At 53.5% G+C, this 24,111-nt stretch overlaps 1 non-coding gene and 1 pseudogene across 2 annotated transcripts; one reads left to right on the forward strand and one right to left on the reverse strand.

Annotated features, from left to right (window-relative positions):
- Nucleotides 1-1,609: 1,609 nt before the first annotated feature.
- LOC115834225 lies at nt 1,610-20,485 on the reverse strand (annotated as a pseudogene). The gene is made up of 6 exons (XR_004029231.1): nt 20,029-20,485; nt 14,216-14,343; nt 8,141-8,267; nt 7,224-7,415; nt 5,909-5,992; nt 1,610-3,243 (listed from the first exon to the last, which is right to left on the reverse strand). The product of XR_004029231.1 is annotated as a CUE domain-containing protein 1-like (transcript).
- A 2,352-nt stretch (nt 20,486-22,837) lies between these two features.
- On the forward strand, nt 22,838-22,944 carry LOC115834226. The gene has a single exon (XR_004029232.1). It is a non-coding gene; the product is annotated as a U6 spliceosomal RNA (small nuclear RNA).
- Nucleotides 22,945-24,111: the final 1,167 nt, after the last annotated feature.

The following is a 24,111-nucleotide window of genomic DNA, read 5'->3' on the forward strand; positions in this document are numbered from 1 at the left end:
GAGGTCTTGCTCTGTCACCCAGGCTGGAGTGCGGTGGCTCAATTATAGCTCACTGTAATGTCAAATTCCTGACCTCAAACAATCCTCCCACTTTGGCCTCCCAAAGTGCTGGGATTACAGGCATGAACCACAAGGGCTGGCCAGGATCTATTTTTTTAATTGAGACAGGGTCTTGCTTTGTCATCCAGGCTGGAGTGCAGTGGCATGATCACAGCTCACTGCAGCCTCAACCTCCTGGGCTCAAGCGATCCTCCCACTTCAGCCTCCCTTGTAGCTTGGATTACATGTGTGCCACCAACCCAGCTATTTTTTTTTTTTTTTTTGTAGAGATGCGGGGGGTTGGGGGATGGGTCTCACTTCGTTGCCCAGGCTGGTCTTGAACTCCTGGGCTCAAGCGATCCTGCTGCCTCGACCTGTCAAAGTGCTGGGATTATAAGTGTGGGCCACCGAGCCTGGTCTTGGCCAGGATTTTTTTAAAGCTACTCAAGTAATTCTGTGCAGCCAGTGCTAGGTACTGGCCTGGTACCATGGTTCCCAAACTGTGGTGTGCATCAGAATCACAGGTTGCTGGGCTGTACCTCCAGAGTTTCTGACTCAGTAGGTCTCGGATGGGACTAAGAATTGGCATTTGGAACAGCTTCCCAAGCAATGAATACCATGCAGAGAACCAGGGCTGGAGGATAATCCTGGTTTGCTCAGGACAGCTCATGTGGAGCATCACCCTGTCCCAGGTGTGCCACTTTACAAGCCCCCCTGGGTCTGACTGGGAGTGGGGCCAGACCCTGATGGGTGGGGAGGCCCCTGCAGGGGGTGCAGGAGGCACAGGAGTTGTCAGGGAAGAGAGACGGTGAGGTCACTGAGCTGAAAGATGGCATCAGGGGCAAGAGAGGCAGCCTTGGCAACAGTGACCCGGAGCCCAGGAGCAAGATGTGTGGTTGGAAGCCCTAGGAGGCCCTTGGCTCAACACAAGGAAAAACTTCGACCTTGAGAACTGCCCTGTCTGGAAACGGCACCAGCTTCCTCTTCTGGCATCGAGGGCCCTGTCCCTGTGGCGGAGGGCGGGGGAAGGGTGTGGGTGGGGGGAGAGGTAGTCCTGCTGAGCTGGAGGAGGAGGAGGAAGGAGAGATGTATCAACTGGGGCGATCTCTGAGTTCCCTTTGAAGTCTGAAATTGCACTTCCCTGCAACCTCCAGTCTGCCTTTAATCCAGAAGCTGTTTATTTAGGCAGGTGGCCCTCTGAGCTTTGGCAACAGACTGGCTTTCCCCATGGTGTTTCCCTTGCCTATCAGCAAGCGGTTTACCGTCCTGGGCCAAACAGGAAGGCGACAGCGCTAGACACAGCCGGCAGGTCCGCAAGGTTGCGGTGCAGCGGTGCCGCAGGTGTCACCTCGAGAGTGCAGTCGGAGAGCGCTGCGGGTGAATGGGCCAGGCTAGGCAGGGGTACCCTAGGGAAGCGACGCGGGGCTCCTGGGAACAAACCCTGCCCCAGGCCGGGAGCGAGGAGGGAGCAGAAGGGTCCGTCCCACGCCGCTGGCCACATCAGAGCACCAAGAGAACACCAACTCTTTATTACAGGAATTCCTATGAAACAGCTCCAAGAAAAAACCCACACATAGGAGGAAGAAAGATAACAAAGCAACACTCACAGACGTGGGGCTGGGGCTTCCCCGACGGTGCGCCCGGTCCTGGCGCGGGGAAGGCTCAGAGACCCGTCGGGAACTCCAGCTGGGGGACCGAGGCACTCCTCGGAGACCTCCCCCTCCCTCCAGGGCCCCAGGCCTGGCGCGGGGAGCAGCGGAGGGGGCGGCCGCTCCTTGGCAGGGCCCCCGAGCCAGCGTCCCGGCCCCGCGCGCGTTTCCAAACTTGGTCACGCTCGGCGGCGGCGGCGGCGGCGGCGCGTCCCGGCCCTCCCCAGCGAAGAGAAGCTCGGCGTTGGGAGTCCGGCCAGGGTGGGCGGGACGAGGTGCGATCGCCGGCTCGCCTTCGCTACGCCCTTGTGATCTTGGGGCCACTGAGGCCACCAGGGCCCGGCCAAGGATCGGATGCCACTCCCAACCTCCCAAAGCCGCGCCGAAGCCTCGTGCCTGCCCAGGCTTCCCGGCTCTCCGGAAGGTCTGCACGCTCCCATGTCCAGGGCGGGGCCACGGGCTGGGCAGCCTCCCTCCCCGTGGCAGTGATCAGTGCCATGTAAGCGTTCCTAGAATCAGAGTTCTCCTGAGATCACCCCCTCTTCTCAGGGGCACCCAGCAAGCCCTTCTGCCCTAGGCGCTCCCACCCAGGCTGGCGGCCTTTCTGCCTTGCTCTTCAGCCCTGCACCTGCTCAAAGGAGTCACTCCAGGGCCCACCGCTGCCCACCCTCGGACAGCAGGGCTTCCAGTAAAGCTGGGGAGTCAGAGCCCCTGTGAGCCCCCACTGTGGTGTGACTCCAGAACTGGCTTTTGTCTGCTGCCAAATTAAAGACTCTGCCTCCCCAAAGTCCTCCAGCTCTGGGGTGGCCACCCTTCCCATCCCTGCTGGGTGATGGGGAGCTGCTGGGAGTGAGCCCATCCCTAACAGCAGCAGCCTGATGAGGCCAGACGGGGCAGCCGGCAGATGCTCTTTGCAGTAGCCCATAGCTCCTCAGAGTGCCTGGAGGACTGGCCAGGGACCTCCCACCCAGGCTGGTTGCAGGGCTTGTGTGCTGGACCAGCAGCCCCGGGGGAAGGCTGAGATACAGGAGGCCATGGAAGGGAAGGGCACAAGTGCCCAGAGGGAGCTGAGGAAGGGGGACCAGAAGGGAGCTGAGGAAGGGGGGTCAGGCAGAGTCTGCGACAGGAGAAATAAGGAACGGAGGGAGGCAGGGACTCCACCTTCAGGCCAAAGAGCCTCAGGTGGGGTCATCTTGCCCTTTTCCATATTCCAACTTTTATCTGCTTTCTGGATTTTTTTTTTTTTAAAGGGAGGTTGGTTCCTGCATTTCCACTCTTTGACCATAGGAATGCCTGGCTACAAAAGGGGCTGTAACTGGCTGCTGCCTATAGGGGCCTCAGGTCCTTCCTCCAATTGCAAGGCAGCAACTCCGAAGTTCTAAGTCCCATGGAAAGTGGCAGTGGTTGGGCTGGACTGTGGCTGGAGGATCACTGGGCCTCGGTTCTCAAGCACCATCTGTCCGGCTGCAGCTGGGCCCTTCACCTGGGGCCAGTGTTGCTTTCCAGCTGCCCCCACCGGGTCAGATCATCTCTGGAAAGGAAGAGCTGCTGGCATCTGGTAGGGGAAAAAAGGGGATGGGAGGAGTCTTTTTCAAGGGAACCCAGTGGTCTTTCCTGGTCACTGGTTCCTGGAGAGACAGTTTTGGGAGAAGGTACCAAAGACCTAAGCCGTCTCCTTTCTCCAGGGACTCGAGGTCAGCCATAGAACTCTGCTTCGGTCATCCCCCCATTCAAATTCCTAAAACCATTCCAGCTTGCCCAGCTGCAGGGACTCTGGCAGCAAGAGATGGAGTGGAGGAATGGAATCCCGGGGGGGAAGCAGCTGTAGGGGAGGGCTTCAAGGTGGGAGGGTACCTGGCCCATTCTAATATGTCATAGCTCAGGGGAGCTAGGCCGCAGAGACCTGTAGGTGGAGAAAAGTAAACTGGGGGCAGAACTTGGTAGAAGTCAGACACCAGGCTGAAGAATTCCTAAGACTTTACTCAGAAGACTCATTCAGGCCGGGCGCTGTGGCTCACGCCTGTAATCTCAGCACTTTGGGAGACCGAGGCGGGCCGAGGGCGGGGGTTCAAGACCAGCCTAACCAGCATGGTGAAACCCTGTCTCTACTAAAAATACAAAAATTAGCCGGGCGGGGTGGCACGTGCCTGTAATCCCAGCTACTCGGGAGGCTGAGGCAGGAGAATGGCTTGAACTTGGTAGGGGGAGGTTGCAGTGAGCAGAGATTGCACCACTGCACTCCAGCCTGGGCAACAGAGTGAGACTCCATCTCAAAAAAAAAAGAAAAAGAAAAAAAGATTCATTCAAAAAGCACAGGAGAAATGGAACTAAAGTGGTGTTTTTGGTGGTGGGATAATCAGAGTAGGTAGGGGCAGTGAGGAGAACAGGGCTGTGACCTAGGTGATGAGCATCTATCAGGGTGGTAATGGAAGGAACAGAAAAGAGAATGAAAGGGGGCAGTCAGGAGGAGAGACTGAGTTGCCATCCAAGGCTGAAAAGAAAATCTTGGGTGCAGCTGGGGACACGAAGCAGCTCTGGAAGCCTAACTGCGATGGAGATTCAGATGTAGGAGCCAGATGTGCAGAAGTGTTGCTGGTGCTATAAAAGAGGGCGGAGGCACTGCTCCCTCCCAGCCACAGGGTTTCTGGCTATTAGACAATGAGCAGGAATAGAATGGGACTAGTCCTGGAGTCAGAACCCCACCGGCCACCCAGAGTCTCCCGGGCTCACTCAGCATCCACTTGGGTCTTTTGCTGCCTTTCTGAAGCCCTGCTCCCTGTCCTGCAACTTGGTTAATCCCCAGTCACCTTGCCTGCTCAGTCCCCTTTGAGTCATTCTGATCCATCTCAGCAGCCCTGGTATCTCTAGTTAATTCAGGATCAAGGACAAGAGGCTCCTGCTTAAAACTCCCAGCTGCACATCTGCTGAGCCCTAAGCTTCCAGCCTGCTGCTTATGAGTCAGTTCCACAGGATTGTCTCCCTTCAAGCTGGCATCAGCTCAGCTCCCCATCCCTCTACTCCTCCACCCCCAACTCCACTGCATGATGCAAGGTCTATTCCAGGCAAGAGCCTTTCTCCGAGGCGGGCAGTTTGTGTACGTGTGGGGCAGGGGGCACTGACGGATGAGGGGCCACTGTTCGCACACAGGCACCTGGTCATCGTTCCCAGCTGTGGCTCAACCCAGTAGTCTGTGCATCCCAGGAGCACTGCTGCCCCCTCACCCCCATCCAACCCTCCTTCAGCCATTAGAGCTTCGGAGCAGAAGGGCCTGGCCCTCTTTACAGGCAATTCTTACTTCCCACCATCTTGTACCCAAAGCTAGAAATTCCTCTTCCTCCAACACCTAGGGCAGGGCCCAACAGAAGGCAGATATTCTCCAGCTATATCATGAATGAATGAGTCAACTCCCCAGATTAATCCTGCCCTCCTTTTTTTCCATGCATTTGCTAAAATCAGTAAGTCCTCAGCTTTGCTAGTTTGTTCTACCTGGACATTTTTCCTTACAAGGAAAAATGGGCATTTCTCCTTACAAGACCATAAGCTTCCCCAGGACACAGAACAAGACTTATTAGTCTCTGAGTCCCACCATGGGGCATTTTGGGGTCCTTTTCTTCTTCTTCTTCTTTTTTTTTGGAGACAGGGTCTCACTCTGTCACCCAAGCTGGAGTGCAGTGGCATAATCACAGCTCACTGCAGCCTCAACCTCCTGGGCTCAAGTGATCCTCCCACCTCAGCCTCCTGAGTAGCTGGGACTACAAGCACATGCCAATGTGCCCAGCTAATTTTTGGTACTTTTTTGGTAGAGATAGGGGGTCTCATTTTGTTATCCAGGCTGGTCTTGAACTCTTGGGCTCAAGCAATCCACTCGCCTCGGCCTCTCAAAGTGCTGGGATTACAGGCGTGAGCCACCGCACCTGGCCATGTGTCCTTGACTAGCCTACACTCGAGGCATGGGTTGAGAGTTCAGCCAGCCTATGTTACTTGATCACAGCTGTGGGCTCTGAAGCCCAGCAGTGGCTGGATTAGAAGACCCCAGAGCTGCTAAATGGAGTGGATATGGAGGTGGGGGCAGAAGCGGCCCCGCCAGCCTGCTGAGGGGGCCCAGGCCCCCTCCCACAATCTGTTTTTTCACCCTCCTCCCAAACTCCAAATATGCAAAGCAAAGTTGGGTGTGAGCACCCCCATGCCTCTAGGTTTTCTTCCCCGGAGGGCAAAGTTACCTGGGACAGGAGAGGGAAAGCCAAAGTCGTTTCCGACAGCCACGCTGCTGGATTTAGATTTCTGGGATTCGTATTTCAATCGATCTGGAAAAGGACCATATTCACAGGTCAGAGAGGTTAGCTCCTGGGCTCCCAGGGGCAGGCTGGGCTGGGACATGGTAGTTTGCTAGAGGCTAAGTCCCTAGAATCACACCTGAGCACACACGGGCACCCAAAATATGAGTGCACACAACATCTACCAGCTCTCAAAGAACCAGCAGTAAAAAAAAACTACCGCTTGACAGCCATCTCAAATGTCAGAATTAAAAGGACTCAGAGAGACTATAGAGTCCAAACCCCTCATTTAAAAAGAAAGGCACGGCCAGGGATGGTGTTTCATGCCTGTAATTCCAGCACACTGGAAGGCTAAGGCAGGCAGATCACCTGAGGTCAGGAGTTCGAGACCAGCCTGGCCAACATGGTGAAACCCGTCTCTACTAAAATACAAAAATCAGCCAGGTGAGGTGGCGTGTGCCTATAATCCCAGGTACTTGAAAGACTGAGGCAGGAGAAACACTTGAACCTGGGAGGCGGAGGTTGCAGTGAGCCGAGATTGAGCCACTGCACTTCAACCTGGGTGACAAGAGTGAGACTATGTCTCAAAAAATAAAAAATAAACGGAAAGGCCTTGAGGCTTCCAGCACCTTTGCTGCAGAGCTGGGGCTAACCTTGGGCCTCAGCCCAGCCTTCTCCCTCCACAACTTGCTCCTCCCCCACCAACACATCATCGGTTACACACACAAGCTCTCATGCTGTGGCCGTCACAGGGACAGAGCTCCGCAGCCCTCTCATCTCCTCTACCCCAAATGCACTCCCACCCTGCAGGGGAAAGGCAGCCAGGCTAGGGAGCAGGGTCTCCAACCCAGAGACAATGACAACCCAAATACCTCAAAGTTCCAGAGCCCCTGCTCTACGGTCTTCCACTCAAGAGCCTCCCCCGCCCTGGCATTCATGAACCCAGTCGTTCTGTTTCCAGAGCTCAACACATCACGCCTGCCTTGCGGCTGGGGCTCTGTGAGGAGGGGCAGTGCTCTTCTCCCTGCTGCCTTGTGCCAAGGCCAGTGCCTGGGGAGAAGGGGGTGGGCTAGTGACCCAGGTCCCCATAGGCAGAATTCTGAGGCTCCCACGGGATAACTTGGTGGGAGTCATGCCTCAGTAGGACAGAAAGCACCTGGCCCCCTCAGCCCCCAGCTCAGTGTTTTCCTGGGCCCGAAGGCTAAAGCCAGCATCGCCTCCCTTCTTCAGCCAGGGAGAAATGGCTGCAGGCACTGCCCACCTCTCTCCAGACCCAGGAGGAAGTCGCGGTTCCGTTGCAGCTCCTTCATGAACTCCTCATTCTGCAGGAAAAGCGCGATCCTCTCATCCTCCAGGTACTGCTTCCAGCGACTCTCTGGTCTCGGGGCCCTGGCCCAGCCATGGCAGGTGGACCTCCCTCTCCACTCCCAAGCTTGGGGCCCCCAGCGTTACCCTGAGGAGGGGAGCGAGCATGTCGAATGTGTACACACAAGGGTACATGTTGCACAAACGTCCACATCCCTCGGGTTGCACACACGCCCTGTCCAACATCCCCAGTCCTCACCCGAGGCTCACACCTCCTAATGGAACCTGGTTGCAAGCGAAAATCCAGCGGACAGGTCAGAGCCATTGCTGCAGGGGACACAGCAGTAGCCTAAAAACTATTTTTCCTCCACGCCACGGACCACCTCATACCTTCATCTACAACCTGAACAGTCCTGAAAAGAAATCTGCAAACTGTGGAATAGCCTATACGTCGATTCCCAAACTCAACCCTCTCCCTGCACCAGCAGCCTCAGGGTGGACCTGCCCTGCTGTGGGGCACCTTGGGGCATGCCAACATCTAGCAAGAAGCAGCCTCTGGCCCTTTCCCAAGGGAGGAAGGGGGTGCTCTGGCCCTCCACCATTGGCCACCCCATGCCCGCCTCTCTCCAGCCTGAGGTGACTGCTGCCTCCTTACTTAGGCTGTCACCTTCCCTTCAGAACAGGAAACCTCCAGGCCCAGGCAGGAAGTGAGGCTTTCAGTTCAGCATTCCTGCCCTATGAACCCAGGGCAACAGAAATAGCTCAGCCTGGGTTTAAACATCAGGAAGTAAAACTGGCTGGCACAAATTGTGTGGGCAAAGAGAGATGCTGGACAAGCAGGTGGGAGTGGAAGGCAGGGGCGGACCCCGTTACCTGCATGCTGTCCAGCTGCTGGGGCAGGATTCGGAGAAAGTCATCCAGGAGGTTGCCCAGCAGTGGTGGGTTCCAGTTCCGATAGCGTCTCTGGCTTGTAGGGGCTCCAGAGCCCAGTGCATCGGTATTAGGGGATGGGAGGTGACAGGGAAGAGGGAGTCATTAAGCCCAACCCCAGGTCTCCTGGCCCCATCACACCAGGTCCTCAGGCAGGTCGGATCCTGCTCAGAGATTCCCATGGCCTCCACTGCCTCCAGAACAAAGGCCCATCACTCTGGCTCATCACTGGAGATGGCTCCACCAGCCTCAGCGAACTCCCCAGCCATTCATGCTCTGCAGTCACTCAGTGCCCTTCCAGGTCTCTGGACCTACAGAGCTGTCTGTCCACGGTGCACATGTGGAACTCTGTGGATTTGGCCATAGATGTTTACAAATGTCCCCTAAAGACGACAGGGATCGTATCCTTTCATGCTTCTATCCTAGCACCTACACAGTGCCAGGCTCATGGTGCTGAGTGACAGGTATGGTCCAAAGGAACAGACACATAAGCCACCAACAGCACAGCCTGCTGCATGTTGGTTTGCTGAGGAGGGGGCATATGGGGACGCCAGGATCCCTACAGAGGGTAACGCAGATCCGAGCTCCAGTTCTGGCTCAACTACCAGCCGGCAGGGTAGTCAGGTGGGCCCCTGTTCCCTCTAGGGCTCGGTTTCCTTATCTAGAAACTGCTGCCTCCCTGCCCAGGTGCTGGGGAGCCCCTCAGGAGGCCGTGTCCTAGCAGTGTTCTGAAAGAGAAGATGTGAGTGTGGAAGGGATCTCGCTCTAAGAGTGCTCTGGGGCCGCTCTTTCCAGGCCCGTTGTGTGTGTGGCAGGAGCTCTGTGCCATGGCAGTGCCAACAGCTGGGCAAGGCAGTAGAGGAAGAGGGGGTGGCACACACCCTCGCTGACCCCCAGGCTACCGCCCTACCGCCCTGGGCCTGAGGGCAGCTCGGAGCCCGGCCAGGAGCTCCCCACAGCTCCATGGCAGCCTGCAGCAGCGTGGCAACCGCGGGACACGTGTTCCGCTGAATCAGGGAAACGGCACACTGAGAAGGCAGCCGAGGGCCGGGCGGTGGGGGCCGCTCTCGCCCTGGGCCTGGCTTTGATTTGGTCTCCAGCTCTAGGAATCCCGCCCGCCCCCTCACTGGAGGGGAGCTTTTCCGGGCTGCAGCTGACTATGGAAATAGCTTCCTTTCCTTTTCTATTTTGGGCGGGTGGCCGGCGGCGGCGGCTAGGGGAAGGGGCGGGGGCGGCAGCAGACGGGATAACCAGCTGCTAAGTGCCTGGTGGGAGCTCAGCTCTTGCAGACTGGAGCCAAGGGAACCCCAGCACGCCTTGTCCACCCTCTCGCTGCACAGACACGCGGAGAGGGAATGGTCTGGAGAGCAGCTTGTATCACAACCCGGGACTCCCATTCCTAGGCCAAATTTTTTTCTACATCACTGCCACCTTCTGTCACTGTTGGAGGCTTCATTTTTCTCCAAAGGCCAGAGATGGGGAGAGAGGAAGCCTCATCTCTCAGGGACTCGCAGACCACCCCAGGCTACAGCAGAGAGGGACCCTCGCCAGGGGTATTACCCGTTCTTGGGGTCTCAGGGTCTTCATCTGGGACATGGGTGCCCACCCCCAACTTAACCACACCTCGGAGCCACCCAGGAAAGCAGCGGAGGGAGAACCTCAGAGGTGCATCTGGACCCCTCTAGCCATGAAGACTCCAAGTGGAGAAGGGGACAGGTGGAGGAGGCCCCTGTTCTCAGCTGAGTTTCCTTGCTGCTGGGCCTGTGGTCCTGAAGGAAGGCCAGGCCCAGCCCCTCCTGGCCCCTTGGCTGGCACTGGTAGAGATGAGGTCAGCCCACAGCTGCGTGAGCCAGGGGGCCCTGAGCACAGGCAGCCCAGGCAACTCCATTGTGGTCGGAAAGGAATGTCAGAAATGAGCTGAGACGCAAATAAAAAAAAAACTTCCAAGGCTGTAATTTTAACGGAAAAACAGCAGGCAGCCTGTGTGGAAGGGTCCCCTGGGTTTCAGAGACTGTCTTTCTTTCAGACAGATGGAGGGAAGGACAGACTGGGGGAGGGGAAGGACAGAGACGCTGGGGAGGATTTCCCAGCCCAGAGCCTCTGCCTCTGGACCCCAAAACTGCAACTTCAAGCCCCATCGGACCCCCAGGTTTACCCATGGAACATCAGACCTGATGGAAAGGGATTTCAGAGACAGGACTTCCAGGTAAAATTTTTGGTAAGAACTGGACATTGCGGTCCAGAGGGGGTTCAAGCCATGTCCTAGGACACACACATCATCCAGGCAAAACCTGGGCCCAGGGATTGTGACATTTGAAGCATGCTCCCCCGGGGTGGCCCTGCCTCTCTGTGCCCTAGCAGGCCAATACCCACACTCCCAAACTCTGCCCCATCTGCAGGTTCTTGGCACCCCTGTGACTGGAGGTAGCAGAAGGGGGCCAGGCCATTGCCCCACTCAAATCTGATCTCCCTCAGCAGCCAAAGGAAGTTTCCTAAAACACGAACCTGATCGAACCTGATCATGTCGCTCTCCAGGTTAAGGCCCTTGAATGGCTCCCCGCTGGCTGCAAGAGAAGATGGAAGCTCCCTGGAGGGCCACAGGGCTTTTGATCTGCTTGCCTCTCCAGCCTCACCTGCGATTAGATACTTCCAGGAGGGCCCCAGATGAGCCCTCTTTCCTGCCTCCCGGCCTCTGCAAGTGCTCCTTCCTTTGCCTGAGTGCCTCCCTGTCCTCTGCTTCTCCACATTACTGCCAATGTGGCCTTCAGGTCACAGCCTGGACATCAGTTTCTCCTGGCAGCCTTCCCTGCCCCCGTGTCTTCAGCTTCCCTAGACCCTGATCTCCTTGGCAGTGTGTGGGCAAACAGGCAGCACCGTATTCACCTCCACATCACACACGGCTCAGCACATGTTCACACACATGGTTCAGCAGTGCCGTATTCACCTCCACATCACACACACGGCCCAGCACATGGTTCACACACATGGTTCAGGAGTGCTGTACTCACCACCTCATCATACACATGGCTCAGCACCTGCATACGGCAGGCAACTCAGTAAATGCTGGAAATGAATGTTCTGGATGGAGGGACTGGACAAGGCACTGGAGATGGCCTAGAGGCCCAGGTCTAGCAGAGCCATCCTGGGGCAAAGGGACCTGTGCCTCTACCGAACACTGGCCTCTGGGGGAAGCCTCGCCCCTGGTCTCAATGTTCAATGTTAGAGCTAAACTCAGAGGCCAGCCAGTGTAGCTGGGGGCAGGAAGGAGCAGTAAACCACTGATTACAGGTCTGCTCTATACCTGGGTCTGTGCTAAGTGCTCCACACACATCTCATTCAATCCTCCTAACAGTGCTAAGGTGGAAATTACTATTCCCGTTTCAGGTGAGGCATACGAGGCTCAGAGAGGTTAAGCAATGAGCCAAAGGCCACATTGCAAAGGTGCCTGAAGAATTCTAAGCTAGGCAGCTGAAGGAAGGGGTGGGGCGCACAGACCGCTTCTGTCTGACTCCACAAGTTGAGTTCTCCTCAGTGCATCCACTCCCAGCCCAGCAAAGCCTTCATTTCCTGAGTTAGGCTCCAGAACCTTAAGCAAGAGCAGTAACTTGTCTAAAGCCCACAGGGTCTCCTGAGCCTTGGTGTAGTGCTGAGGTTACCTTGCCCCCAAGTGGGGCTCCCATCACCACCCTGGCCCCCACCCACAGCAGGCTGAACGCCCAGCCAGAGTATGGAGGGAGGATGTGGCATGGATATCCATACCACATTTCTACTGGGATTTTCAGCCAAGCATGATGGTATGCCCTGTAGTCCCACTATTTGGGAGGCTGAAGTGGGAGGACTGCTAGAGCCCAGGAGTTCAAATTCACCATGGGCAACATAGTGAGACCCTGTTTCTCTTTAAAGAAAAAAAAAATCCTTTCTCTTATGGCCTCAGTTTTCTCTTCTGAAAAATAGGTGGAACCACTCTGCCTAGCAGAAACTGAACTTTTTGCAAAAGTGTATTGGAATATTACAAAAAAAAAGGTGGGGGTGGGGGTAGGCCCGGTGGCTTACATCTGCAATCCCAGCACTTTGGGAGGCCGAGGTGGGCGAATCACCTGAGATCAGGAGTTTGGGACCAGCCTGGCAACATGGTGAAACCCCATCTCTACTAAAAATACAAAAGTTAGCCGGGGGTGGTGGCTCACATCTGTAATCCCAGCTACTCGGGAGGCTGTGGTAGGAGAATCGCTTGAACCTGGGAGGCAGAGGTTGCAGTGAACAGAGGTCATGCCAATGCACTCCAGCCTGGATGACAGAGTGAGGCTCCGACTCAAAAAAAAAAAGTCAAAGAAAGGAAAATCATTTAGCCCGGGGCTCTGTGAGCCATCCCAGGCTGCAAGTCCTGCCTAGGTCTCACCCAGACCCACCCACTCATTCCCCACCTCCCACTCCAGTACAGCCTGCCAGCTCCTGGTACCACTCGTGACAAAGATCCCAGCTGTGTTCCTGTCCCTGACTCAAAACACTTCCCTCCCTCCTCCCCTCAGTAACTTTCTAGGACTCTATGAGCTCCGTAAGCTTCAATCACAGAGATTTTTCTCATTTGGGAGGTGACAGGACACAGCAGTGATGAGTGATTAGCTTTAAGTCAGAATGACCTGGATTCAAACTCCAGCTCTTAGTCTTGGGGAAGTTATGAAATCTCTCAAGGCTCAGTTTCCTTGTCCATAAATAGGGGTGATGACAACAGTGCCCGCCGCTGCATTCAATGTCATGGTGTAGATAAAGAACCTGCTCCGTTTCTGGCATTGGAAGGGTGCTTAGTCAATGCTGGCTCTACTTGTATGATAACAGAGTTCACCACTGCTCTGGGGCTGTTCTGGGGAGAAGGGAAGATCTAACCGGGGCAGCTGCCCTGTCCCATCATCTCCTCACCCCCTCACCACTCCAGGCCTGAGCCAGTCTAAGAAACAGCAGCTCTAGGGCAAAGAGGCCACACCTCAGCTCCAGCAGCCCCAGCACAAATGTGGAGCCCAGAAAAACAAGCACCCCAGAGACCCATGGGACCTTGTTGGCAACTAGCTTGATTATTTATTTATTTATTTATTTGAGACAGAGTCTCACTCTGTCACCCAGGCTGGAGTGCAGTGGCACCATCTCGACTCACTGCCACCTCCACCTCCGGGCTTCAAGCGGTTCTCCTGCCTCAGCCTCCCAAGTAGATGGAATTACAGGCATGCACCACCGCCCCTGGCTAATCTTTGTATTTTTAGTAGAGACGGGGTTTCACCATGTTGGCCAGGCTGGTCTTGATCTCCTGACCTCAAGTGATCCACCCACCTTGGCCTCCCAAAGTGCTGGGATTACAGATGTGAGCCACTGTGCCCAGCCTGGCTTCATTTTAAGCTTCCAAATTACAGCGTCTCTAACCTGGAAGAAGTTTCCAGGGACCTTGCAGTCTACCTCCCTGCCTCTAGTTATCAAACTACCTTAATGAAAGAGACTTGCTTTCATTGCTTAAAAATCCTCACAATATCCCTAGCCCAAGGATGGCAGCTAGCCATTCCATCAATTACTGATGACTGGCTGGGAATGCTGTGTTCTGTGTTAAGGAGGATGTGAGGCTCTGTCTTGACGCAGCAGGAAAGAGCACAGTGATGAATCAGCCATGTTTGCTGTGGTCTTGGGAGGGGAAGTGTCAATACACATTCCCTGTTTGTCATTCCTACTCTGGCATCTCCCTTGACTATAAGCTCCCAGAAAGCAGAGACTGAGCTTTACTTAACTCTGTGTCCCATATGGTACGAGACACACCGTCTAGCCTAGAGTAGGAATTTAGGAAATGTTTGCTCTTGCAATCCTTACATTTTGCACGTTCTCCTTGGTATCCAGCTAAAATGTCTTTTGCTGCAGTAGAAGCCTGTTCTTTGAGAATATACTGAGGGGTCCAGCCAAGTTTCCTGTTGTTTGTACACAGCCCCAGCCACTGATCCTCTTCCCTACCACCCTGTGCTCTGAGACACGACAGATTCTCACCGGGGAGGTGGAGTCGGAGGAGCCAGAGGGTAGGGCCGGTCGAACACGTGCATATGGTAGGCTGGTGGGAAGTCCACAGGCGGGGGCTCTTCATCCGAGCTATTGGGTTCCAAAGTCCTTTCCAAGATCTAAATCAGAGGCAACAGAGAAAGAAATATTGGCCGGGCGCGGTGGCTCACACTTGTAATCCCAGCACTTTGGGAGGCCGAGGCGGGCGGATCACGAGGTCAGGAGATCGAGACCACGGTGAAACCCCGTCTCTACTAAAAATACAAAAAATTAGCCAGGCGTGGTGGCGGGCGCCTGTAGTCCCAGCTACTCGGAGAGGCTGAGGCAGGAGAATGGCGTGAACCCGGGAGGCGGAGCTTGCAGTGAGCTGAGATTGCGCCACTGCACTCCAGCCTGGGCGACAGAGCGAGACTCCGTCTCAAGAAAAAAAAAAAAAAGAAATATTAATCATCCCTCCTTGAATTTAAATACCATTCAGACCAAATCAAGTGTGGGAGGGCAGGTGTAATAAAGGAACTCTGTGTGTTGCTAGTGGGAGTGTAAATCGATACGATCACCACTTTAGAAAACTGCCTTTTTGAAAAAGCTAAACACATGGCTACCTCTGACCCTCCAGTTCTGGCAACTCCACAGACATCAAAGTATATGTCCCCTAAAGAATGTTCACAGCAGCATTCTCCCTCCATGTGCAGTTCAAATACAGGCAGAAACAAACACACAGTGGGAAGGGTCAGGGCGGTGTGCCCTCTGTGGAGCGGTTAAGGGAACGGATACCAGGGGCACTCCAGGTTCTGGGGATGATGGTTCTTGAGCTGGTGCTGATAATGTGGAATATTCGCACTGTGAAACTCCACCGAGTTTGTGAACACTGCACGCGTGTGACTCATGTGCTCCTGTACCCACGCTATTCTTTGATGACAACATCATTCATACCTTCTCTCAAAGTACCTCTATGTCTCTGATCTCATCTTAACCTCGAACAACCTGGCGCTGTAGGATATGGCTCATTACCCCATTTGACACAGAAGGAAACTGAGGCCAAGGGTAAGTGAAAAGCCACACGCTTTTTAGAACTGAGTCTTCAACTTGGACCACAAGGATCCCTCCTTCAGGCACACTGGCTGCACACTCAGGTTGGACTCTCAGGGCAGAGAATAGCAAGGGGAGTGCCCGGGATGCCTGCTCTCCTTCCCAAGCTCTTGTCTTTATCCAGGAGCCAAGAAGAGGGCCAGGGAGAGGCTAAGGACTGGGCAAAGTCTGGGGTCCTGCCCCACTGACCGACCTAGATTCTTCCCCAGAAGCCCAGAGAGGAGTTTGGGGCAGCTAAACACATGGCTACCTCTGACCTCCAGTTCTGGCACACTCCACAGACATCAAAGTGTATGTTCTCCTGCCTCAGCCTCCCAATAGATGGAATTACAGGCGTGCGCCACCACCCCTGGCTCATCTTTGTATTTTAGTAGAGATGGGGTTTCACCATGTTGGCCAGGCTGGTCTTGAACTCCTGACCTCAAGTGATCACCATAGGAGGCGGCCCTGACTGGGAGTTCCCTCACCACACAGCCCAACCTGGCCTACACCTTCGCCTCCCGCTCAGTCCCCACAACTCTGTTCCCATCTCCTCCAAGATGAAAGAACATGGGAGGAGCTCAGAGGCTGTGAATCTCAGGTGCCCCAGAGCCCCCAGACCTCAAGTGAGTTTGCAGAAGTCATCATAATAATGCTGGCTGTATAAGCCTGGGCTGGGCCAGGCTGCACTGGTACATCTCTGCTCTGAGACCAGCCATGCCCAGCACACACAGCCTCCCAGGGGCACCTGGGGGGTAGGGAAGTGAGCCTGTGCATGTGAGCACACATACACACACACGCACACACGCACTCTGCAGTGCTCTGCGCATACATAGCTAGCTCAACCCAAGGAGGCCTCCCGCCCTGGAATGCACTAACGTTCTTTCCTTTGAAGCCGAAAGTATTTAAACATATGCTTTTGCAGGAAAGGAAGAATGCAGCGCTTGGCAGGCCACTGCTCTGCTTACCCCAAATTTCCACAAGAAAGGAAAAAAGAGAGAGAACACTGTAAGCGCTGCTCCTGTTCCCTGGCAAATCTCTGGTGCCTGGCACAGGACAGTGACCCAGCAGGTACCTGGTGCATTCTGAGAACTTGCTGCTGCTGTCCCCCAGCCCAGGCACCCTGTTTCCCAGACCCTTCTTCTCTGAGGGATAGGGCTCTGGGCTGCGGCCTTGAGGCCAGCAGTGGTGGGTCTCAGTGGCTGGCCTGGGCTGTTCCCACTGATGTGGGTCAGAGTGAGGTGGGTGAGGAGGGGAGGAGAGCTCAGTAGAAACTGTCCCCTAAAGGAAGCTGCTTGGGGTTTCCTCTGACCGTGGCCAGCAGCAGTCAGCCCCCCAGCCTCTGGGCAATCAGGCCTCCCCAGCCACACCAGGAGGCCCCCTCCTGCTCCTCTGTGCAGCCTCCCAGGGCAGCAAGACCAGACAGACGTTCATCAGAGCCTCCTGGAGAGGACTTGGGAAACACAGAGAAGGCAGGGGCCGGCCAGGCAAGCTCCAGCATGCAGGGCCCCAGTCCCAAGGAGAGTAACCCCAGCACGCTGCCGGCCTCCCTGGCCTCTCCCTCCCACTGCCACCAGCCACAAAGAGGTTGTTCTTCTGGCTGTAAAGGTGCTGAAGTTTTGGGCTCTGCAGCCTCCTGGCTTAACTCACTGTGGGTGATGGATGCCTGCCAGGTGTTCCAGGGGGCAGGGTCTAGGCCATTTATCTGACAGGAGATATTTCTCCATGGCAAGATACCCCTCGGGCCAGCCCACCATCCATCAGCCCCCAGAAAGGGTTTTTTTTTTCCAGTCGGCAGTTACTGTCATTCCAGCTGTGGCTCATAAATTTTCCGAAGCACTTTCCGCTGGCTCAGGAGCTGCCTGCCTATGGGCCCAGGCAGAGTTCCAAAGGTGGGAGGTTGGGGAGACTGCCAAGGCAGGGGAGGGGCACCAGGAGGGGGCTCAATTTGGAAAGCAAGATTCTTAGAATACAGAAGTGCACACACAGCAAGGGCCTACCTAGGGCATGGTGAAGCCTTGCAGAGGTTTATAGGACTGTGGGGGCCGTGGACAAAGAGGAAATACTACCCTACCTGCCAGACTGTCAGGGCAAATCAGACTGCAGAAAGGGTCAGAGCTTGCAGAGAGCTTTCTTTCCAGTTCACAATTAAAGCATACACAGTTGACTCTCGAATAACAAGAGTCTGAACTGCATAGGTCCACTTACAGGCAGATTTTCTTCCACCTCCACCACCCCTGAGACAGCAAGACCAACCCCTCCTCTCCCTCCTCCTCAGCCTACTCAGTGTGAGAAGATGAGGATGAAGCCCTTTACGATGATCTACTTCCACTTAATGAATAGAAAATATATTTTGTCTTGCTTATGATTTTCTTAACATTTTCTTTTCTCTAGTTTGCTTTATGGTAGGAATACAGTATATGATACATACAACACACAAAATACATGTTAATCGACTGTTTATGTTAACAGTTAAGGCTTGAGGTCAACAATAGGCTATTAGTAGTCAATTTCTGGGGAAATCAAAAGTTATATTAAAAAGTGGACTTTTGATTGCATAGGGGGGATTCACTGCCCCAACCCCTGCATTATTCAATGGTCAGCGGTATCTGCAGACACACACATACACACATACTCTCACTCTCTCTCTCTCCTTCTTTCTACAAAGAGGATCCATATTTTCCAATATTCCTTCCACCGCCTACTCCAAGTAGATCAAAGGAGTAATCTCCCAAGGAGAGAGGCAATAGAAAACTGTACAAAGACAGCAGCAACATGTATTCATTCAACAAACACTCCCTGAGTGCTTGCTATGTGCGTCGATTGTCCTGGGTGCTGCAGATGACACAGGGATGAGCCAGATGTCTTTGCCAACAGAGCTTCTCCACCTCCAGGGAAAGTCTCAGCAGCACCCACTAAGGAGGAAAAGCAAGGAGACTTCGCCCTGCAGGATGGCTGATGAACAAGGGTAATAATAATGCCACAGCACAAAGTTTGTGAGGATTAGAAGAGATGACACATCAGGCCAGGTGCAGTGGCTCGTGCCTGTAATCCCAATACTTTGGGAGGCCGAGGCGGGCAGATCACCTGAGGTCAGGAGTTCGACACCAGCCTGGCCAACATGGTGAAACCCTCTCTACTAAAACTACAAAATTAGCCGGTCATGGTGGCACATGCATGTAGTCCCAGTTACTCGAGAGGCTGAGGCAGGAGAAGCGCTTGAACGTGGGAGGTGGAGGTTGCAGTGAGCCGAGATCGCGCCATTGCACTCCAGCCTGGGCGACAGAGCAAGACTCTGTCTCAGAAAAAAAAAAAAAAAAAAAGAAGAGATGATACATCTAAAGCACTTAGGATGATGCCTGGCACGGTCGGGACTCAATAAAGAGTGGAGTTAAATCCTGCTGGTCCTGGTCTTGTCCATGGCTGCATGTCCCAGATGGCCCTGTGGACAACACCCCTCTGATTAACAGGCTCTGTGTGCCTCACCCTTCTGCACCAAGCACCTCAGACTCGCTGATACTGGGGGCCAGATGTCCACTGAACTCGGATGGGACTGGGAAGGACTCACAACCTCCAGCAGGTGGGTACTGATGCAGTACGCAGGTCCCCTCTCTCCAGCCACTTCCCTGGAGAGACTGCTTGGCTATGGCTCACTACTGTTTCCATCAGGCCACAGTCAGAGGATTTAACTGGCAAGTCTGATTCCTCACTCCCTTTCCATGGCTATGCTCCCAGGATACAGCCGCACTCTTTTTCTTTTCTTTTTTTCTTTTTTTTTTTTTGAGACGGAGCCTTGTTCTGTCACCCAGGCTGGAGTGCGGTGGCATGATCTCGGCTCACTGCAACCTCCGCTCCCGGGTTCAGGCGATTCTCCTGCCTCAGCCTCCCGAGTAGCTGGGACTACAGGTGCGCACCACCACGCCCAGCTAATTTTTGTATTTTTAGTAGAGATGGGGGTTTCACCATATTGGCCAGGCCGGTCTCGAACTCCTGACCTCGTGATCCGCCCGCCTTGGCCTCCCAAAGTGCTGGGATTACAGGCACAAGCCACCTCGCCCGGCTCCAGCCGCACACTTTTTCTCAGCGTCAGGGCTTTGTCAACCTCACTGATCTCCTCTCACTCTAGGACCCTGACAGATGGTCCTGCTGCCAGTTCCCTAGCCAGTCAGGCACTATTTCACCTCCCAGCCTCTGCACAAGCTGTTCCCTTTGCCTGCACACCTTCCCCCGGCTTCACTCTTCCTTTGGGTCTCAGCTTAGGGTTTCAGCTTAGCCATCGCTTCCTCTGGGAAGCCACTCCTTTCTGCTGCTTCCACGTCTCCATCGAGCACTTACCACTCTGGCTCTCAGTACCCACTCGCGCTTCCAGTCCACACTGGACTGTGAGCTCCAGGAGGGCAGAAATTTGGTCTGACTTGGCCACTAGCGGACTCTATGCCTGGAAGTGGAGTTCAGTATGTTGGGGTGGGGCCCAGGCACCTGCATTTTTAACAAGTACCTTGATTCTGATGCCTCCTGATTCAGGGTCTAGTGCCACGTCTCGCACACCACTGAGTGGGTGCTCAGTGTTTGTTGAATGACTGCATGATTTCTGCCCATAAAATAAGGTGACTGACGGATGGTACTTTTCCCTAGGGAAGTAAGGCTGCTTGCTAATTAGAACCCAGACAGCGGAGTAACCCAGGTCCTCTTAGAGGTTCCAGTGGTGGTTGGAATTACTCGGGCCGCGCCCCTACCTCCGGGGGGATGCTGTCCTCCGAGTCGGAGCTGTCCTCATAGACGCCGCCGCCGCCGCCGCCACCGCCCTCCAGGTTCATCTGCAGCAGCTGGTGGATGGTGGCGTCCACAGCGCCGCTGCTGGCGCGCAGCACGCATTCGATGATGTAATCCATGTTGGGGAACACGGTCTTGAAGTCGCCATGGCCTGGTTGAACTCTAGGCGGCGCACCTGGCGGGCAGGCCGGCTGTTGTTGAGCTCCTGGGGGGCGGCCGTGCCTCCCCAGCCCCCACGCGCCCCGGCGGTGCCACCCCCGCCGCTGCCGCTGCTGCTCCGGCGGAACAGGCTGGTCATTTTGCGGAGCCGCTTGGGGAAAATGTTTCTAGCCGGCCGCAAAGCCCCTTCCCCAGGGTCTTTCCGCCGTCAGCCGCTTGCTTGCCCTGTGGTCTCGGGCAGCTCACCCTGTGCCTCCTCCGTCCCGGGTGGCCAGGCAGGAATGGGCTGCCGAGGGCTCCGGGTTAGGAGAGTACGGGCGCGGGGCCCCAGGCGGCCCTTGGAGAGCGGTCCTCGCGGGGCGGTGGCATGCGGGACCGGGCCGTGCTGGGGCTGGGCGGCCAGTCATCCACACTTCCGGTGCATCCTAGCACCGGCTTCACGGATGGTCCCACCTGAAACCGAAGAGATGGAGTCAGGGCCGAGGCTAACAAAACATGAGCTCAGGGTGGCGGCCAAGGGCTATTAAGAAATGAGGTCAGGGAGGCGCGACCCCTACCCCGGGCAAGGGAGGCTTGCTTCTTCCTCCTGCTTTCTCCCCAGCTTCAATAATGAAACCCCCAGAGTTCTTTACTAGCACAGGACAGCTACCAGTTAGCAAGGGCTTCCTCCGATCCAGGTACCATCCTAAGTGCTCTATGTGGGCCAACTCATGACAAAACTGTAAGGTAATGTACTAGTATCCCCATGTTGCAGATGGGAAAAGAAATTAGGACCTGGTAACCTGCGAGGGGCCGTTCTTTACCCAGCATGCAGTGCTAAGCCACTGTGGTTTAGGGATTATTTGTTATAGCAGACAGCATCTGTAAGTATGTAAATGACCCAAATACCTAAATACAGCAAATAAAAGACAAAAACTGGCCGAGTGCAATGGCTCACAACCGTAATCCGAGCACTTTGGGAGGCTGAGGAGAGCAGATCACTTGAGGCTCGGTGTTTCAGACCAGCCTGGCCAATACGGTGAAAATCCGTCTCTACTAAAAATACAAAAAAAAATTTAGGCAGGCATGGTGGTGGGCGCCTGTAATAGCTACTCTGGAGGCTGAGGCAGGAGAATTGTTTGAACCCACTAGGCAGAGGTTGCAGTGAGCCGAGATCATACCACTGCACCCTGGGTGACAGAGAGATACTCCATCTCAAAAAAAAAAAACAAAAACAAAAAAAAAAAAAAGAAAGACAAAGATTGACAAACTGGATTTAAAAAACATAACCTACAGCCAAGCATGGTGGCTCACGCCTATAATGCCAGCACTTTGGGAGGCCATGACAGAAGGGTCTCTTGAACCCATGAGTTCGAGACCAGGCTGGGCAACATAACAAGACCTCGTCCCTACAAATAATTAAAAAATTAGCCAGGTGTGATGGTGCACATGTGTGGTCCCAGTTACTTGGGAGGCTCAGGTGGGGGAATTGTTTGAGCCAAGGACGTCCGGGCTGCAGTAAACCATGATTGTGCCACTGCAACCCAGCCTGGGTGACAGAGCAAGACCATGTCTCAAAAAAAAAAAAAAAAGAAAAGACCAGGCATGGTGACTCACACCTGTAATCCCAGCACTTTGGGAGGCCGAGGAAGGCAGATCAAGAGGTCAAGTGTTCGAGACCAGCTTGGTCAACATAGTGAAACCCAGTCTCTACTAAAAATACAAAAAATTAACCAGGCATGGTGGCGGGCGCCTGTAATCCCAGCTACTCAGGAGGCTGAGGCACGAGAATCGGTTCAACCCGGGAGGTGGAGGTTGCAGTGAACCAAGATGACACCATTGCACTCCAGCCCAGGAGACAGTGCAAGATTCCATCTCAAAAAAAAAAAAAAGACAAAGAAAGAAAACATAACCTAACACTATTTTGTGTACAAGAAATTTACTTTGAATATAACAATCTAAGCACGTTGAAAGCAAAAAAAAAAAATCAAAAGGTATATGATGCAAACATTAACTAAGGAAAAGCTGGATGACTATTAATATCAGAAACAGTATACTTCCGAGCAAAGAAAAAGTACTAGAGACTAAGAAGGAAATTATTTATTGAGAGAGGGGTCAATCCACCAAGAGGACATAACATTCCTAAATGTGTATGCACCAAAAAACAAGACTACGAAATCTGTGAAAGAAAACCTGATGGCACAGAATGAAGAAATGAGCAGCAAATCCACTATAGAGACTTCAGTATTTCTCTGTAACAACTGTTAAAACTACACATATGATCACAGCAAGAATATTTACTTCAACCCCATGAAGTAACTGGATCCATGGACATTTACAGGACATTCCACCCACCAAGAGTGGAATACCTTTTTTTTTTTTTTTTTTTTTTTTGACAGAATCTCACTCTGTCGCTCAGGCTGGAGTACAGTGGTGCAATCTCAGCTCACTGCAACCTCCGCTTCCTGGGTTCAAGCAATTCTTCTGCCTCAGCCTCCCAAGTAGCTGGGACTACAAGCATGTGCCACCATGCCTGGCTAATTTTTGTATTCTTTTTTAGTAGAGATAGGGAGACTCTGTCTCAAAAAAAGAAAATAGCCAAAAGTGATGAACAGAGCACATATAAAGGTACTACTGCTTGTCTCAGCAGCATATATACCAAAATTGAATCAATACAGAGAAGATTAGCATGCTCCCTGCACAGTGATGACATGCAAATTCTTGAAGTGTTCCATATTTTAAAAAAAAGATAACAGATAAGCACCTGAAAAGATGGTCAACATCATTAGCCACTAAGTAAATACATATTAAAAACACAATGAGGTGTGTGTAGTGGCCTGTAATCCCAGCACTTTAGGAGACCAGTCTGGAGCACGACTTGAGCTCAGAAGTTCAAAACCAGCCTGAGCAACATAGCAAGACCCCATCTCTTCAAAAACATATTTCTGAAAACATTGGCTGGGTGTAGTGGCACACACCCATAGTCCCAGCTACTCAGAGGGTTAAGGTGGCAATGAGACATGATCATGACACTGCCCTTCAAAGCTTAGGTAACAGAGCAAGACCCTGTCTCAAATAATAATAATAATAATAATACACACAATGAGATATCACTCTACCCACCTATCAACATTACTAAATGAAGACTTATGTTCACATGAAAACCTGTGTAATGTTTATAACAGTTTTATTCATAATAATCTACAAGTGGAAATAACAGAGATTATCTTTCAGCAAATAAGTAATTAAACAAAATGCAGTATAACTGTAACAAACACTATGCAACAACCCGGAGGAATCTCCAAGGAATTAAACTTAGTGTAAAAAACTCAATCCCAGAAAAGTACATGTTGTTTTGTTTTGTTTTGTTTTTAGACCAGAGTCTCACTCTGTCACCCAGGGTGGAGTGCAGTGGTGCAATCTCGGCTCACTGCAACCTCCGCCTCCTGGGTTCAAGCAATTCTCATGTCTCAGCCTCCCAAGCAGCTGGGATTACAGGTGTGTGCCCCCACACCTGGCTAATTTTTGTATTTTCAATAGAGACAGAGTTTCACCATGTTGGCCAGGCTGGTTTCCAACTCCTGACCTCAAGTGACACACCCGCCTCAGCCTCCCAAGGTGCTGGGATTGCAGGCGTGAGCCAGGCACCTGGCCTCCAGAAAATTACAAGTTCTATCATCCCATTTACATAACATCCTTGAGATAACAAAATCACCAAAATGAAGAATACATTAGCGGTTACGACTAAGTCTGGCGGCAGGAGGAAAGCAGGTGTGGCTATAAAAGCACAACAGGAAGGGAGAGGATTCTGGGAAGATGAAGATGGTGCAATAGGAAGCACCAGGAACCTGAGGTCGGGAGTTCAAGACCAGCCTGACCAACATGGAGAACCCCATCTATACTAAAAA

This window comes from Nomascus leucogenys, unplaced genomic scaffold (genome assembly GCF_006542625.1).
Source record: "Nomascus leucogenys isolate Asia unplaced genomic scaffold, Asia_NLE_v1 001798F_24112_qpd_obj, whole genome shotgun sequence".
In the NCBI taxonomy this organism is placed as follows: domain Eukaryota; kingdom Metazoa; phylum Chordata; class Mammalia; order Primates; family Hylobatidae; genus Nomascus; species Nomascus leucogenys.